The following is a 20,296-nucleotide window of genomic DNA, read 5'->3' on the forward strand; positions in this document are numbered from 1 at the left end:
TGAACCCAGGTCTCCCGAATGCGAGTCCCGAACATTACCGTACTGCCGGTTGAATTCGAGTTACGCAGCGAGAAACCCATTCGCCTTCGTAAGGGACATCGCGCCTAAACAACAGCAGCAGTATCTCCACTCAAGCGAAACAAACCCCCGAAATTCACTGTTATCCCAGCTACTGTACACGTAGCTACAGTATAAGGGTTGTCAAATAGATTAAACTTGTAGTTATTTTATCTTCAGCCACGGGAAAACATAGGTACTGCAACTTTCTTTCATAATTATTTAATGTCCAATATGAATAAAGTTCATATCATTTCTGTAACAAATAACATAATATGCATTAGGGCAACTCCTGGGCATAAAAATGTGATTATTTGCTCGATAAACTTAATAACACGAATCACAAACATTTCGTAAATATTTAGTATGTAATGGGTATTAAATATAAACACTCTTACTCTATACCAACACTGACATTAATGGAAAAGATATACAGGGTGTTTCAAAAATACGAGGCATAATTTCAGGTATGTATTTCCCACATGTAGACAATCAAAATAGTTCATTACAACGTGTGTCCGGAAATGCTTCATTTCCGAGTTATGGCCTTCACAATATTGAAATTCACCGGAACGTTTTTCTTTCCGCAGGTCGTTGTCATTACAGAAGATGTTCAAAATGTCCACCTCCTGCTTGAATACAGACGTCACATCGATGTCTCATTGACCTGCGAACACGATCCCAAACTCCAGGAGTATTGCGTATGTCCTCAGAACATGCCACAATTCGATTCCGAAGGGATTCCAACAGTCTCCAGACAGTCGTATGAGGAACATTGACTTGCAACGCTACCCTTCGTGTGCTGATAGAAGGAGTCATGTTCACAGCCTCCAGAATCTCCTCCTGTACTTCTGGAATTGTAGATCTTGGTCGTCCCCTTCCCAAACCAGGAGAGTTAAATTTTCCATACTCGCACAGACGGTAATGGAGACGTACAAATTTCTTCAGATCTGGACATTGTCGCTGTGGGTACCTCTCCTGGTACAAACGACGAGCCAGCGCAGCATTGCCGTCCGCCTTACCGTACATGAAGTGTATCTCTGCCAGCTCTTGATTTGAATACATGTCGCACAGTCTAACGCCTACACAACACTGAATGTAACGTTCCGGTGAATTTCAATGTTGTGAAGGCCATAACTCGGAAATAAAGCATTTCCGGACACATGTTGTAGTTAACTTTTTTGATTGTCTACATGTGGGAAATACATACCTGAAATTATGCCTCGTATTTTTGGAACACTCTGTATATAGGCCTATACAAGTCTTTTTTTTTTTTTCAAAAGAAACGCATAACTGCAATTAAAATTGTGCCTTCACTCCTGTTCCAGGTACTGTGAAATTACAAGGTGGAGGTTGTCCAAACCTTTCCCTTGCATCTATTTGTTTTTTCATAAAATACGAGAAAACAGATATATACCTTCATTCATAACATTTAATGCTCGATATGAATAAAAACATAATTTCTGTAATAAATAACATGATCTGCATTACGCCAACTCCTGGTCATTAAATATGGATCGTTTGCTTCATAAACTTCAAAGGAAGTAATATGTATTAGTTATTAAATTTCCTCTGATTTAGGTTCTGGCTGATATGTAGGCGTACATCTATTATCAGGCAAAACATACAAAATCTAAACAATTCTTAAGAGTACCCATGAGTGAGATTACGAAATTCTAAACTATTAAAGCTAAATTTTTCAACTTTGTACTATAAATGTATAGTAATGTAACTAAACAACTCAGGAAAATGTGTCCTTGTAGCTCTCATGGTTTATAAGTCATAGGCAAGTTTATATTTTTGGAGAGCGAGTAACATAAAAAGTGTCTTGCGTGACAGTTTTATTTTTTTCGGTCTCATAATTTGTGAATAGGTTTACTACACATATACTTCTTTAAATAGCCCTGGGTTTCAATGTAGATTCATTAGATAAGCCTCTAGAATTTTTTTTAAATATTATAGACTACAGACGTGGACAAATTATTAACAAAATTGACGATTTTTATGATAATTCTGTTTACAAAATTTGACTTTTCAATTTAGACTACAGTTGACAATTTTGCATATTTCGATCATTACAATAGATAGAATTGAAGAGTCAAATTTTGTAAAAATATATAATAAAAATCTTCATATTTTTCTAATAATTTGTAAATATGCAAACATGTCAACTGCAGTTTAAATTGAAGAGTTAAATTTGGTAAAAATATAAAATAAAAATCTTCAGTTTTGCTAATAATTTGGCAATATCCAAAATGTAAACTGTAGTCCAAATTGAAGAGCCAAATTTTGTTAAAAATATATAATAAAAAATCTTCAGTTTTGCTAATAATTTGTAAATATGCAAAAATATCAAATGTAATCCAAATTGAAGTCAAATTTTGTAAAAAATATACAATACAAATCTTCAATTTTGATAATAATTTCGAAATACGCAAAAATGTCAACTGTAGTCTAAACTGAAGAATCATGTTTTGTAAAAATATGTAATAAAAATCTTCAATTTTGATAATAATTTGTCCACGTCTGTATATTTTTTTCTTAAAAAAAGAAAAAAAACTGAATATATATAAATTGTAGACATTATTACAGAAACAGCCCTAATCACTTTTAATTAAATTGAGTTAAGGGCACATTTGCTACTATTTCAAATGTTTATAGACTCCAGAAATGACACATATCAAGTGCAATAGCCACAAGAATAAACACCAGTTGTACGGAAACAGATGACATGTGTTGTTCTATTTATTTTTATTGTTCTCTTGAAAAATAGCAATTTTGAGAAGGGTTGTTTTTGTAATAATGTCTTCAATTCACCATAAATTTTTTTTTGGTAGGTTATTTTACGACGCTTTATCAAGATCTTCGGTTATTTAGCGTCTGAATGAGATGAAGTTGATAATGCCGGTGAAATGAGTCCGGGGTCCAGCACCGAAAGTTACCCAGCATTTGCTCATATTGGGTTGAGGGAAAACCCCGGAAAAAACCTCAACCAGGTAACTTGCGAAACCAGGTGGCCAGAGCGCTGACCGTTACTCCACAGGTGTGGACCACATAAAACCCAGAACTATTTTAATCACTACATATCTGTGAACTTAAATATAAAGTTTGAAACTGTCTACCACAAAATCTGCTTCGCAAAGAGTATTTTATAGGAATGAAAATGCTGGAAATTTATAGTGTGAGAAAACCGCAATGAAAGATTCGATTACATTACTCGCATTATAATCCTCCTGGTTCATCAGCGAACAATCAAATTAGCACAGTAGATTGAAAGAGAAGTCAATAAAGATGCAAGTAAATCTGAATTGCTCGGTACAGTGCAATTTAAAGCTCCACGGGACTTTCAAAATTGGGGTATGGACTACAAAGATGGCGGTACCGTACCGGTGGTGCTACTTTTTTTTAGTAGAGGGGGGTATGTAGTATTTTATAATGTTAAAAAACAAAATTGTGATTTTTGAGGGATTTTCTTGAAAATTCACTCATGGGTACCCTTAAGTCCTCCCAGAAACGCCAGAGAATAGCAGTAGCAGCTCTTTTTCACGCCTTAGAAGCTTTAATCGTAGGCTACTAAAGTAGATTACAGCACGAGCAACTGGAGAGCGAGGCCGTGCATTTAAATGAACTGAGGCCAGGAGAGCGTGTCCTCACTTTCCAAACTAGCAAACACAGTTACAGCGAGGAAAAGTAACGCTAATAACTAGTTGGCTCCTCAGGTATTTCATTATGTCACTCAAGTCGAAGCCCACGGCGTAATTTGTGCTATGTGGAGCACACGACACCTGTTTACTTGCAAATTTGCCTCCAGCTAAAAGTGGAATACACAAACTCTCGGTCTATTTTCTCAGCAGTGAGACAGTGTAATGGTTCAGTTCTTAACTGCGTCTGTTTTATATGAGTGCAAACATGTATTACAAGAGAATGAATTTTACGATCAAAATCTAGTGAAATAACAACTATAGAAAATATTTTTTTTCTACAAAACTAATTTAAATTAAACAAAACGTGCTCATCATTTTGTTTATATTAGTCTTTTAAGTCCAAAATAAAATTTTAAATCTGATGTGATCATTTTAATCATCATCATCATCATCCTTCACGAATTAGGCCTCTGTAGACCTGTTTCGGCCCCATCTAGCAGTCTTCTTAACGGTCTTCCTGGTCGACGATGTCCTCTAGGTTTATATTGCATCATAATTTTTGGGATTCTTGAATTTTCCATTCTTCTTACATGATCTAGCCAATTGAATTTGTATCTGGTGATTTTTTCTTCTACTGACTCTACTTCTAATTGTTCTAAAATTTCTTCATTCCTTTTTCGGTCTAAAAGAGTATATCCTGCTGTTCTCCTGAAAAATTTCATTTCCGTTGCTTTGATTCTGTTCATGTCTTTTTTTCTTTAATGTCCAAATCTCGCTTCCGTATAGAAGGGTGGGTAATGCTAGTGTATTATATATTTTTATTCTTGTAGATTTTTGTACTAATTTAGCTTTTAATGTATTGTTTATTATTCCTAGAATTTGTGTAAATTTGGTAATTTTCTTGTTCACATCTTTTTCATTTTGATAAGATATTTCACAACCCAGATAATTGAAATTTTGCACTTGTTCGAGGCATTGGTTATTGTGTATTATCTTACTTCTCACTGGGTCTTGTCCTAAAAATGCCATTACTTTTGATTTTTGTGCTAAAATTTCCATCCCAAAATCTTTTAATATTTCATTTAATGTATACAATCCTCTTTGTAAATTATCCTCTGAATTGGAAATTATGACTTGATCATCGGCATAGAGTAAGGTATTTAATGTTAGAGCACTGGTTATTTTGATTCCTGATGTGTAGATTTGGTTCCATTATGTATAAAAAACAATAATATCTGAAAGAAATTAATATCTAATTATATAGATAATTATAAAAATAGTAAGAATTTTATAATAATTTAAATTAATTAAAAAAAACAAGCTTTAGAGAATACATTAAACTTATTAGTGCATTCCAGGACCTTATTCACACTTGTTTTAGAAATAATTAGAGGGAATATTAAACAGAAAAGAATGTGGAATTGTATAGCAAAAAAAAAAAAAAAACGAATAAAAATTCAAGAATTTTTGCCTACCAGATTCCCTTAAGGTCATCTTCTAAGATTTTATTTTATAATTGATAGTCAGTGGTGCTTAATTATTACATTTTATTTTTACAACAATGTTCATATTTAATTAAATACAAAACATGTAGCCTATGATATTGTGTTGGTGCAAATGTTGGTAGCGTTTTTCGTTGTGAGAAAAGTTGAGATGATTATAGGTCACAAATTAATCAGTAATATACAGAGTGATTCACTAGGATTTACCGTCACTTACGGAGCTTATTTCCGAAGACATTCTGAGCAAAATATGTCATATAAACATGTGTCCTAATCTCAATATTTTCAAAGTTACACTAATTTGAAGTTGATAGTAAAATACCCTTTTTCTTTAGTGTTAAAGGTAAAAGAATATTACAAATAGAGAATGAACTATTCAGAAGTCTCATTTCTTTAATTGGCTAGTGTTCTGAAGCTAAAAATGTGTTGTTAATTGCTTTGTACAGATTTTGTTTTTCAATGTTTAACTAAAAATATAATTCTTACGCACTTATCACAAGAATTGTTACAAATCATACGACTTTAGGAACTTGATTCTTTACAGTTTAATTATGCATCCTAATGTACAATCTTAAGAATTTACAAGAGTAGCGTGATTTGTAGAGCCATCGATGTAGCTCAGTCGGCAGACTCGCTGGGCTGCTGATCCGGAGCTACGTTCGGGCTTGGGTTGGATCCCCCTTTGGTCTCATTGAATGATTTCTTCCGAGGTTTTCCCCAGCCGTGGGACTGAAGCCGGATGGTCTATGGCGAGTCTTCAGCATCACTTCATTTCACCCTTTTGATCTGATTACCTGGTTGGGTTTTTCCGAGGTTTTCCCCAACCAAAAGGCAAATGCCGGGTAATCTTTTGGCAAATCCTCGGACCTCACCTCATCTCATTACATCTCGTCAAAATATTGTAAAAAATTTCAGAAAATTATAAAAAATTGTAGAAAATTACTAAATTGTAAAACTGTAAAAATTGTAAACTATTGTAAAAATTGTAATTGTAATATTCTAAAATTTTGACTTGTTCCACATCTTAAAGCTTCATTGCTCATGTAAGATCTATAGAATATAATAAATGAATGAATGAATGTAACAGTTGTGATAAATGCGTAATAAAATGTAATTTTGTAGGTAAAAATCGGAAAAGAAAATCTGTACGAAGGAACTATGCAATTCACAATTCAAAAGCTTCAGTAAATTGTGAATATCAGACTCAATGGACGCTTATGTACCTGATAAAGTTCTCCCGAACTCTAACAGCGATTGTTTTGGGAATTTACATATCCCAATAAATGTAATCACGCTTCGTCAATAAAAAAAATCAATTCTGAATTCACAATCGCGCCACGTACAGATTGCAAAACTGATTGTAGCATTGCTATTGGAATTATTTAGTCTTCGAATCACTGGAATTTTATACGGTCATAATTTCGTAATTTAGTTACTGTATATGCGAATGGATGTGAAACTCCATAGTCTATTGTGCTGCTAGGAGATTCTCAGATTTTCTTGGACTTCTATCTAACGCTGTTTCAATTTCGCTCAATTTTTATTCTGTTGAAACTGTTCTTTTCTTGTATGCTATCTTCTCCAACGCTGAACTTACAACAAAATCTCTTTATAAATAACTTGTTTGGGACACCTACACCAGATAATTTTCTCACAAATTCAAATCAACAATACTGTATATTCTCAATAGACTACAGCTAAACACTTGAGTGCCGCGAATCGGAGGAAACCAGTTTCTGCAGATTTTACGTGGCAAAAAATGGGTTGCATTTTTCCAGAGATAGTTGTCCCAGTGTTATTGTAACTCCGAAAACAAAGATATCAAAGGGGACATTAAATTTATATGACTTTGAAAGGAACGTAGTATTTTACAGGAAGAGCCAAAGAAATGGGAGATTTCTAAATGGTGAAATGAAACTTTCAATATTGTATTAAATTAACTTTTATAATATGAATATACTGTATAGAATATAGTATGCCATTTACATGCATCCACTACTTCTTGAAAATTGCATCTTTCAAATGCCCTCCACCAACGTATATACAGTCTTATAATTGCTCTTTGACGTTTCTCATTATTCTTTGCAACATTTCGACTGTGTTGTTTGAAATTTATTTACGAATTCCTGTCTTGAGTTGTTCATTGTTTCGCAGTTTGTTTGCGTATACCTTACTTTTTAGATACATCCATAAATCGGGAGATCGTGCAGGCCGAGAATGTCTCCATTTGTCGATGACATGGTTCCCAAACAAATTTCGCATTTCTATGCAGTATGTGCTGTTGCACCGTCTTGCTGAAACTAAGTTGATCTTTTGATACGAAAATTTCTTCTTCTCAATTGACCACTGAAAACTTTTTTGAATCATTACCACATAATGAGTTGCATTTAAAGTTTGTGCATGACCGTTGGCAGTTTATTTACCTGGAGTTTTCTTCTTTAGTACTGAGTCTGTTTCTTCTAAATTACGAACCCAGGTTTTAATCGTATGTGAAGATGGCACAGAATCATGAATCATGACGACGGAGTTGAAAGTGGCGGCGAAACTCCCTACGAGCAGCTTCTATGAGCAAGCAGATGGTTCGTTGCTGCTGTATACAATTTTCAGCAGGACACCAAAATGTGCACGACGAGGAGCGCAGTGGGAGGCGAACCATCATCACTGACGACCTTGTGGAGCAACGCACCATCTGCTTGCTCATGACGTTAGGCCCATAGACCTGGCACAGCTGACGATCAATTTAAATCGGCGCTATGCCCTGTGCATTCAAAAACTTTATCACTGACCGCACTTCACACTCGGCGGGAGCTGGAATAGGAACGTCCATCTTCAACCAATGCAACGAAGCTACTGAGAGCACTCGGGAAGCTCCGCTAGTGCATGCGCCATGCCAGGACATTACTCTATATGTACACGCAGTCGGTTCGCGCAACATATGGTTTGCTAGCTGCGGGACGAGTGGGAAAGTTACTTTATGGACACGCCTCGTAAATTGCAACAATCAGGCTAAACAATAACAATAAATCTAACCCTACTAAAAAATCCATGTATTACCAACAACATAATTAAAAACGTTCCGTTTCTTTGGCACACCTTGTATATAGAAATGTTCTAATTTTAGTGTCGGAGTAAATTGAGATATCTTTGAACGCTAGTTGATATTTAATTTCTACCGAGTGACTGAAGCAAACAGAGAAAATGGAGTAAGAATGTTCTAGAATATGACTTGATTCTCGCGTTCATGCAAGAAATCTGGTCTAATAGCTACATGGAGTAAGTTGAAGACTCTTTGGGTAATTTCTGGGTAAATCGTCTTACTGAAGCAATTCGGAGTTATGGAAAGGCTACAAAAGACTGAAAAGATGCCATGTAAGAGTGTGGCGGAAGCATTGAAAATATTTTTATTTTGCCTTGTAGGCTCTATATTTGAGAGATGAAAGCAAGTCACGACATATAATCTCTGATTTCTTTCCGAGGTATTCTCGCTTTCTTCTCTGAATCTTAAGTAGAACGCTGCAGAAACTGTTTCGTCATAACTACTCGTGATATTAGTAATATTTTAAAAATACTTCATGTTTGATAAATACTTTAAAAACATTTCGCAGATCGAACAACAATAGCGTGATAAACCAAATTATTATTAATTTTATTTTTCTTGATTTCTTCAACATGTTCGAGAAGTCTAAGAGTGAGTCATTTTACACATTCAAAGTAAGGGACTGTGTTCAGGAAACATGAAGTTGGTTCTGCCATAGTATTCAAGTATGTAACACAATTTGATTTTGAAATCTATCGAGCTGTCCTGTTCCAAATGTTAATTGTTATACAGGGTGGAAGGAAAAAAAGTAGACAAAACTTCAGGTATGGATTCCCCACAAGCCTATGTATAAAAGAAAAAATAGTTATATCAACATAGTCCGAAAATGATTGGTTTCTGAGTAGGGCTTTCCAGTAATCTATATATGAAACAACGAGTGAAAGTCGGGATAGGAGAAGAAATGTCAGAAGGAATTGAAATAGGGAGAGGAGTACGTCAAGGATGTCCTTTATCACCTACCCTGTTCAACATCTACTTGGAGGATTTAGCAAAGAACTGGTTTCAGAACATGGGAGGAATGATAGTAGGAGGAAGAATAATAATAAAATGCTTAAGATTTGCTGATGATATCGCGTTTTTAGCAGAAGATGACATGATACTAAAGTATATGCTTACTTACTTACTGGCTTTTAAGGAACCCGGAGGTTCATTGCCGCCCGCACATAAGCCCGCCATTGGTCCCTATCTTGAGTAAGATCAATCCAATCTCTATCATCATATCCCACCTCCCTCAAATCCATTTTAATATTATCTTCCCATCTACGTCTCGTCCTCCCCAAAGGTCTTTTTCCCTCCGGCCTCCCAACTAACACTCTATATGAATTTCTAGATTCGCTGATATGTGCTACATGCCCTGCCCATCTCAAACGTCTGGATTTAATGTTCCTAATTATGTCAGGTGAAGAATACAATGCGTGCAGTTCTGCATTGTGTACATTTCACCATTCTCCTGTAACTTCATCCCTCTTAGCCCCAAATATTTTCCTAAGCACCTTATTCTCAAACACCGTTAACCTATGTTCCTCTCTCAAAGTGAGAGTCCAAGTTTCACAACCATACAGAACAACCGGTAATATACTGGAGCTAAATGACAGCTGTGAGGAGTATGGGATGAAGATAAATGCAGATAAGACGAAGAGTATGGTCATAGGAGGAAAAATACAGAAGATAAACTTGCGAATTCTAAAAGAGGCAGTAGAGCAAGTGGACAGCTTCAGATACTTGGGGTATACTATAAGCAGTAACATGGGCTGCTGCCAGGATAGCAATGGTCAATGAAACTTTTAATAGAAAAAAGATCATTTTCTGCGGACCTTTGGAAAAAGAACTAAGTGCTTTGTATGGAGTGTGGCATTGTATGGAGCAGAAATATGGATATTACGTCGAAGTGAAGATAAGGTAATAGAAGGATTTGAATTGTGGATATGGAAAAGAATGGAACGTGTGAAGTGGACAGAGAGAGTAAGAAATGAAGCTGTGTTGGAAAGAGTGGATGAAGAAAGAATGACGCTGAAACTGATCAACAAGAGGAAAAGGAATTGGTTGGGTCACTGGCTGAGAAGAAACTGCCTACTGAAGGATGCACTGGAAGGAATGTTGAACGGGAGAAGAGTTCGGGGTAGAAGAAGATATCAGATCATAGAGGACATTAAGATATATGGATGATATGAAGAAACGGAAAGGAAGACAGAAAATAGGAAAGATTGGAGAAAGCTGGGTTTGCAGTGAAAGACCTGCCCTTAGGCAGAACACCAATTGAATGAATGAATTAATGTTGTCTATCATTTGATATCTTCTTCTGCCCCGAACTTTTCTCCCGTTGACCGTTTTTTCTAGTGCATCTTCAGTAGCCAGTGACGCAATCAATTTCCTTTTCTCTTCTTGGTCAGTTCCAGCATCATTGTTTCCACACGCACTCTTTCGAACACAGCTTCATTTGTTACTATGTCTGTCCATTTCACACGCTCCATACTTGTCCCCATATCCACATTTCAAATGCTTCTAGTCGTTTCTCTTCACTTGACTTTTAATTCTGCACCAGCATTCTAATAGGAAGTTGTCAGTCAATTAATATTATCGAATGTGCTTCCTGGCATCAACATTTCTGGCTATGGTTCTCTGTATTGCGTAATGAAGTAGGCTATTTTCCAATTACCACACGCACATAAGTGCGTGGCTCCGAATTTGTAATTATACTCTATACTGTACGTTGTATGAATAACGAACTATTGTAAGTATAGCATCTTCCATATTTCTTTTCACCTTGCATGATGTAGTAGAGTATTTTGTTTTTCCTGCTAAATTTCACAGGTCGCTTTAGTTGAAGAGGTTTCCATTACTCAGTCTTTCCACTTACTAATTCTGCAGTGCTCGGGAAAAGTGACACAGGTCAGTTTCCACAAACCTTTTTTTGATAATTTATTGACAACTTACGGAACATCTGCTCGCTTGGAAAAAAATACATTGCTATTCCTCCCATTACAATAATTCATACAGAAAAAAATCAAATCGACATAAACCAGTGTAAGTTGTCTATAAATTATCAAAAAAAGGTTTGTGGAAACTGACTTATGTCACTTTTCTCAAGCACTGCAGAATTTAACTGTACAAATAATAATTTGTTGGTCTAATTAATAAGTTTATTATTGTCATTATTGAGTGTAATTAGTTACCACTGCCACCGGGTATATACCCACTGCAGTGTGAATACATACATACATACATACATACATACATACATACATACATACATACATACATACATACATACATACATACATACATACATACTTTATAACACATTTTCAACCTGTCTAATTTTTACACCTAGTCTAGAAGATATGAGTAATGTATTATCGCCGCGCTCTCATGGTTAACATGTCGGCGTCATACAATAACGCAGTCGTGGCGAGAACGTGACACGCAAGACATTGTGGCTCGCAGTGATAGCTGTGCATTTCGCTTGCTTCTAACCTCCGCCAACCCTCACCCTCTCACTCACTGGAGTCAAACTCCGTTCCATTTGTATTTGTCTCTGACCTGCGAGTGGCATATGTCTCTCTCGAAACCATGTACGAAAGTTCCAAGTAGGATGGGAGGACGCATTTTTTTGCTGTCAATATTAAATGTATGATTTGTTCACAAGTATTACGAGGAAAACGGTTGTATAACATAAAACGGCGTTATACTACATGTTACTGATGAAACATTAAAAGGTTAAGTGTTATTGTTGTTATCATCATCATCATCATCATCATCATCATCATCATCTCTGTACATCGACCCTTTTTCAGCAGATGTACGAATAATACGGTTAGCTCTTCAATTTGAACTCACTGATTTACAATGTGATGTCAAATGAAAGCTAGATGTAAGGACTTGAGTGTACCTCGTTTTACCGTGACATCGCTTTTTAGTTTCTTTAGCACTCTGATTGTTATATTATTTATGTCTTTGTTTTATGAAGAATTTTAGATAAGGTCGCAAATAGCCATAGTTGCTGACGCGCCCTTTTTAAACCCTACTACTACTGTAAGCACTTGACAAATGTTGAACTTTCAAATCTTTGCCAAAAAATAAATGTCCGAAGCTTCGTTCTTTCGCTTGCTCTGTTGAAGCCATGTTCGCTACAACTTACGTTTGTGAAAAATTATTTTCAACAATTAAAATAGTAAGAACCAAATTTAGATCACGACTGACAGACAAATACCTTCGTGATCAACTACGACTGGCAGTAAGTGACATAATTGCTGATTTTGAAACTCTGTCGCAGAGACATTCTGAAGACAGTTAATTTTAGGTTGTGATATTGTTCATTTCTTTCTTCGTTACAGTACTAAACATTAGTTTGTAGCCTTGTTACTGTATAAAATTATATTTATGTGCTTGACGTAAGGAAAATGAAAATCCGTTAATAAGTCAGACAGTTGCTTCACTTCCCCTTCGGGTGTCCGCCTCCCTCCATAGGTGCTATGCACGTTACAGGTTACACAGTGGCTCGGCGCACGATTACATTTTCGCCACCGCTGCAATAACGTGCGGTGTGCTTTTAAAACATAATTTTGCCTACCGATTGTTGCTCTGTAGGTTTCATTCTAAGCGTGACGTGACGTGACGTGACGTGACGTCTACTTCCTCGATAAGAATAAGCACTAGTTTGTTATGTTGTTTTATTATTATTATTATTATTATTATTATTATTATTATTATTATTGTATACGTTGACATTCTTAACTCTTAATAATAACGCTTTAATAATAATTTTAATCACATACCTTAATGTTCGTCCTCAGCACAAGACATTGCAACCTCGGTTTTAGTCCACGTGGATTAAACAAGTAGGTGTCATTTAATAATGGAAGCAGCTTATTGGTTGCAATATTGAAATTGAGGCGAGTGAGTGGAGTGGCGACATAAGAAATTGAAAACAATAAGGCAATTAAATTTCAAAGACCTGCCGAATGTTAACCAAGTTTGAACCTCATAAGTGACACCAATAAGGCATCATACAAAGCCAGCTATAACAGCTGAGAGGATTATCGTGCCAACCACACGATACCTCCATTCTGCTTCGGCATGTGGGCGTGAGGCCAGCAGCCGTCTGGTCGGTCTAGGCCCTCCACGGGCTGTAACGCCACGGATTATTAAGGCATCACACATGAAGCAACTAAGCCAAGAAATAATGGGATGGGATGGCCAATTCCTTTCCCCCTCTATTCTATACGTCGTAGACTAGGAACATATTACACTAATCAGTCTAATCAGTCTACAGATATATACAAACACTAATTATTGAAGGGTATGATCCCAAAACGCGTTCAGTCCATTTTTATTAAACAACTGGGATAGTTTTTATATCCATCGGTCTACGGACTGAGCGAGTTTTGAAATGACATCCATAATAACACAAACTTTTAGACAAGAATTGGCGTTGTTTTGGACGAAAACATTCTTAAAATATGATGATACAGGGCTAAAACATAATCATACGGGCTATTCCATCTCAAATCGACCGAAATATAGAGAAAGTTGACCTTGCAATTTTTGAATACAATGAAACTTTTTCTGTCCGTAGACAACTGTGTTACAATGCTTTGTGCAAAGTTTGAGGCATCAGAACTTCATAGTGTTTAAATTAAAAATATTTAAATTTATCGTATTTTCATAAAATTAGCAACTTTAAACTGTTGTGACTCCGAAACCCTTTCACCCAATGATCAAAATCATGGTTTATTTTGATGCTGAGAAATTAAAGTTTATATTGACATGTAAACAGTTTTTCTTACTTTTTATGGAAATGGAGAAATTTAGATTTTTCTTTTCTTTTTTGCCCACGAAAAAATATTTTTAAAATATATGGTTAGATTCCGCATTGAAAGTACAAATAAAGACATACTTTTTACTGGTGCAACATTGATCAGAAAGTATTGGAAATATCAAATAAAGGAAATAAATAGTACGGCCGTGAACTAACCAGCTGACTGTGAGGCGGGAGCTAGCCGAGGCAATCAAGGCCAGGAGACATAAACACGTGACGTATCGTCTAGTAGCGCATAGCTGGGCTAGCTTTATCACAGGTTTTCATAAACACAGGAGTAAAATGACGCCCAATGCTTGCCTATCTTCATCTCTCGGCCAGTGCGTGCGGTACTGCGCCGTTCAAGTCTAGGCGTGTGAAAATAATTGATTTAATACCCTCGAAACTTATTGCCGTGACACTAAGCAAACAATGCCGAATCCCTCTTAATAATGCAAGGTTTTTTCTCAATATTTTTTTACATTTTTACAAATTGGCAAAAAGCCTAAAAGTAAGTAAAATCAGATTATCTGTCTCTCTGTATACAGTAAAAATAAGGATTACTTCTTATCATAACCTACCAAATGTCAGCTTCAAAATACGCTCTCGTTCAATGTTCTGCAGTAAATGGTTCCAGAGTTCTGAGCGCTGAAAGAGGCTTGTTTTTCAAAAATACGCTAAATTTGTCGCTCAACAATACGAAAACCGTTTGACTATCGATTGTATATTTTTGAAAATGCACTCTCCTCAGCACCATGTATAAGTAGGGAAAAAATTAGAGTATAAAAAAATGCGAGGTTTTTTACTGATCGATTTCATATGGTATAGCTCATATGCAGGGTGAACGGTCAGTTTTTGAAAAGCTATTGATTTAATTCCCAATATGCTCAGTTAATATAGGATAAATATTTTTTTTATGATAAATGATTGAAAGTATTTTAGTTTTATCTTTCAAATATGCAGAAATTTGATTTGAACAAATGCAACTTCTCCGTCTTAAAATTAATTTTAAAATGTGGTAGTGTGTTATCTCTAGTATGTCACTCGTCCTCACAAGCTGTTGTTTCAAATTCATCGTCTTCTTCCCCCTCCTCCTGCTCTTCGTCGGATATAACCAAAAGATCAAGAAGTTCCAAAGATTTATTTTGTTTTATTTCGAGAAAAAAGTGCGCGGGGTATTCGAAAAAATATGGTATTTAAAAAGAAAAGTTCGTTCATAGCATCCAGCAACAGACTGGAATCCTGGGTTTGCAAAGATGACTGTAATTTTTCCAGTTATCTGGAGCAAATTATTCACAGGAGAATTGCCGTAATGACCAACAACAATAGCGTAAAAAATATCGTTACAAAAATACAGCACCTTACGGGATTGAGTGTTAGGGTTCTGAATGTTTATTTTTAGAGATGTTTTTTTGTTCCTTTCATAGACATTTGGTATAAAAATATTGAAATATATTTTAACGTCGATTTGAAATATCCCAAAGGATAACTGCCTGAGCGAGTTTTCAAATGACATCTATACTAATAATAAATCTGTAGCCGAAATTTTTCTGGTAATTTTCGATTTTCCAAAAATAATTGGTCCTAACATATATAATTAACCACCCTGAAACCGAAAATCGCTTTTTTGAAATTTTTGTTTGTATGTCTGTCTGTCTGTCTGTCTGTCTGTCTGTATGTTTGTTACCTTTTCACGCGATAATGGCTGAACGGATTTCGATGAAAATTGGAATATAAATTAAGTTCGTCGTAACTTAGATTATAGGCTATATGACATTCAAAATACATTATTTAAAAGAGGGGTTATAAGGGGGCCTGAATTAAATAAATCGAAATATCTCGCTTATTATTGATTTTTATGAAAAATGTTACATAATAAAAATTTCTTTAAAAATCATTTCCGATAAGTTTTATTCTTTGAAAAATTTTGGTAGGACTGATATTTAATGAGATAAATGAGTTTTAAAATTAAAATAACTGCCATCTGAGGCCGTGTAATGAATTAAAAAACAAATGACTTCGTCTATAAGGGGCCTTGGACAGCAACAATCGAAAGCTATGAAAGATAGCCTACACATAATGTGTCTGCGTTTCTATGAAGTAATATCGGAAGCTAAATTAACCGATTTGTATAATTAATTATTAATTCACCATTGGAAAGTGTAGTTTCTCTAGATGGACATAATGCTATAATGTTATTACAGTAACTTCTGAGTGAATCGAGGACAGGTAAGATTAAAATAGCTTCTTATGCACAGAAAACTTGATAGGCTATTCTGTACATTCGTTTCCTGTATTTCCTAAACTAATTTTTGTGACCAAATGAGTGGTCTCTGGATCAAAATGATCGCATTTTAATTTTTTTAATTAAATTTAAATTAAGTAACATAATAAACGATTTATCCTTCTATCAAACACGAATGTTCCCTGGATCAAATGTCCTATTTTAATTATATAATTACTTTATATTTATTTCTAACGGGTGCAGCGGAGCGCACGGGTACGGCTAGTTCATAATAAGAATAATACAACTTTTATGCCAAGATTTCTCCATATTTTCTCACGTCTTTGTTTCTACACTCAATGCCCTCTTCTAGTAGTAGGCCTAACTCTCCAACCCGGTAAAGTAACTGAGTTACATTTACGGATCCATGAACAAGAATTTTATGTATTTTACTCGCCAAACTTATACGACCCATCTCACAAGCAAACATTCTGATTGGGGCAGATAAAAATGGTACATTTTTTTTTCCACCATGTTAATAATGTCAAAACGTGTGGTTATAAAAATTCGACCACTCGACCAAATTGCGAGGACGGCCAGAAAGTGATTTTCCCTGGGGTAGTAGTAATCGAGTAGTTGATATAGCGTCGTTAAATAACCAAGAAAAAAAACACATAGGAAAAGCACAAAAGTCCATTGCTGCGGAATAAGGGTTAGCATGTCTGACCGTGTAACTAGCGGGACCGGGTTCAAATCGTGGTTGGGACAAGTTACCTGATTGAGGTTTTTTTTTTTTTTTCCCTGAACCTATTAAGCTCAAATGCTGAGAAACTTTCGGCGCTGGACCCAGGACTCATTTCGCCGTCACCTTCATGTCACTCAGACGCTAGATAACCATAACTGTTGATAAAGCGTCATAAAAGAACCAAATAAAAAGCACAAAATAAAGGACGTAATCTATTTTCAATGGGAGATGTATCTCCTTTTCTGCCTGTAATGCGAGTCCGATGATAGTAGGCGGAAAAATTGCCACTACAGTCATCCTCGATTGTTCAGTGGTTACCATGGCAGCCAGTGAGTCAAACCTGGCCTAGAGCGATTTATTTAAGGGGCGATAAAATCTTTGGATGGAATTCAGCCGGGAACCAAGTAATACTGTGTGTCTCATGTCAGATTTACGCTACGTAAATAACCCTATTTCTGATAGAGAGCTCCAGGAGAAATTTGTCGCCATTTCTCGTCCAGATTCAATTTTGACGTTGACTAATCTCTGGAGTTAAAAGCGGTGTTAAGTGGAACACTACTATAGGTTTGACTTCTGCTAGTATTAATAATAATAATAATAATAATAATAATAATAATAATAATAATAATAATTATAATAATAATAATAATAATAATAATAATTTTTGTTCCTTGTTTATTTAATGATGCTGTATCAACTACGAGGTTATTTAGCGTCGATGGGATTGGTGATAGCGAGATGATATTTGACGAGATGAGACTGCGGATTCGCCATAGATTGCCTGATATTTGCGTTACAGTTGCTCGGAAAAACCCAACCAGGCAATCAGCTTAAGCGGGAATCGAACCCGCGCCCGAGCGTAACTCCAGAACGGCAGGCGAACGTCTTAGTCGAATGAGCTATGCTGATGGCTAATAATACTTACTTACTAGCTTCTAAGGAACCCGGAGGTTCATTGCCGCCCTCACATAAGCCCGCCATTGGTCCATATCCTGAGCAAGATTAATCCAGTCTCTACCATCATATCCCACCTCCCTCAAATACATTTTAATATTATCCTCCCACCTACGTCTCGGCCTCCCCAAAGGTCTTTTTCCCTCCGGTCTCCCAACTAACACTCTATATGCATTTCTGGATTCGCCCATATGTGCTACATGCCCTGCCCATGTCAAACGTCTGGATTTAATGTTCCTAATTATGTCAGGTGAAGAATACAATGCATGCAGTTCTGTGTTGTGTAACTTTCTCCATTCTCCTGTAACTTCATCCCTCTTAGCCCCAAATATTTTCCTAAGCACCTTATTCTCAAACACCCTTAATCTCTGTTCCTCTCTCAAAGTGAGAGTCCAACTTTCACAGCCATACAGAACAACCGGTAATATAACTGTTTTATAAATTCTAACTTTCAGATTTTTTGACAGCAGGCTAGATGACAAATGCTTCTCAACCGAATAATAACAGGCATTTCCCATATTTATTCTGCGTTTAATTTCCTCCCGAGAGTCATTTATATTTGTTACTGTTGCTTCAAGATATTTGAATTTTTTCCACCTCGTCAAAGGATAAATCACCAATTTTTATAGTTCCATTTCGTACAATATTCTGGTCACTAGACATAATCATATACTTAGTCTTTTCGGGATTTACTTTCATACCTATCGCTTTAGTTGCTTCAAGTAAAATTTCCGTGTTATCTCTAATCGTTTGTGAATTTTCTCCTAACATATTCACGTCATCCGCATAGACAAGAAGCTGATGTGACCCATTCAATTCCAAACCCTCAATAATAATAATAATAATAATAATAATAATAATAATAATAATAATAATAATAATAATAATAATACACTGCCAGTAGAACCAGAACAGAAGACTGGACATAAAAAAGGCTGTAAGTGCCGAACAGATTAACCCAGAAAACAGGGCTTTTATGTGGAACTAGTAATTTAATATAATACATTTTGCACATTTACGGAATAAGGTAGCTTCTAAATAACATTGCAATGGGACTTGCTTTCTTTCCTTACTGGATAGAGCCAGGAACATACTCTTTTTTTGGAAATACTAATTTTCAAAGATATTGGCACTTACATACTTTTTCACGTCCACTTAACACATGCCATTTTCTGTGGTATAAATAATAAACATTTTAATGTTCCACTTGAAGACATTCTGGAATGGTACGTAAGCTTACCTCAACCATTCTTCAGCAGCATTGTCGTATATTTCACACATTTTAAAATTCGTTACATACATCGCAACAAGGCTTTGATGTGATCTCGGATTATTGTTCACAGTCACTCTAATTGCTTTTCCTCGTACTCGCCGTGGCACTGCACCCCATAAACGCCTCCGTGTTACGTACAAATACGAAAAGCATTCACTCGAGCGTGTATTGTGTGGAACAATACAGAAACTTTACGACTCCAGTTATTTTTGTTATTGCCACGAAACGTGTTGTAGAATGCGACCCACTCTCCGGGACTGAACTGCAACTCTGTAAGGTTGTTTAGGAGTGAAAGAAATTATACAAGGTGGGGGAGACGACATCCCATAACTTCTCCTCTCGTGATTTCTTTCTCTTTCTTTCTTCGCCCACGGCGGGCAGGCGTCTTCGTCTGCAGCTGACGACCTCAAACATAACTGTTTACGTTTCCCTTTTCACTCACTTCGTCCACCTTCTCCTTTTGTCAGGCCCTCGCCGAGATTTCACTTTCCCCATTCATTTCTCTCTCTGTCCACATGATACTTGAACTGGAACGCACCTTGAATGCCTAATCTGCAGTTTTGAAATGTTAATGTACTAGGAACTAGGATATAAGTGAGACTTTGCTTATGTATACTTAACACTGGGGGCGCGCTGTGTCGTCACGGTTAACGTTGTAATTCTAGAGGTCGCTGGTTCGATTTCTGATGACCTAAACCTTCTGACCGCACTATGGTCCTGGAATTTACCCAGTCTATAATACTAGGTGTATCTCCATCGAGGTAAAGGCGATAGGCGTGTAGAACAGGTCTCCACAAGGTTTGCGCTCTCCGAGTCGGCTCACAGCTCGAGAGCGGAATGCAGAAATATTGGCTGCGCTCTGTAGAAGGGTGGACTGGAAGAAGGGGTGATCTCGTACAAAATATACACAAAAGGAAGTACTAGTACGAGTGTTCATGAAATGATTTCCCATGCAGTATTTACGAAACTATCTTGAACTATTATTAATTGATAAAGAAATATT

The 20,296-nt window shown here is 36.2% G+C and overlaps 1 protein-coding gene across 1 annotated transcript in view; it reads right to left on the reverse strand.

Annotated features, from left to right (window-relative positions):
- The window catches only part of LOC138711725 (glucose dehydrogenase [FAD, quinone]), a 34,460-nt gene extending 14,713 nt beyond the window's left edge, over positions 1-19,747 (reverse strand). The window contains exon 1 of the mRNA XM_069842883.1: positions 19,261-19,747. The gene's annotated coding sequence lies outside the window, so the exon portion shown is untranslated. The remainder of the gene's footprint in view (positions 1-19,260) is intronic.
- Between the last annotated feature and the right edge of the window lie 549 nt (positions 19,748-20,296).

This window comes from Periplaneta americana, chromosome 13 (genome assembly GCF_040183065.1).
Source record: "Periplaneta americana isolate PAMFEO1 chromosome 13, P.americana_PAMFEO1_priV1, whole genome shotgun sequence".
NCBI lineage: Eukaryota > Metazoa > Arthropoda > Insecta > Blattodea > Blattidae > Periplaneta > Periplaneta americana.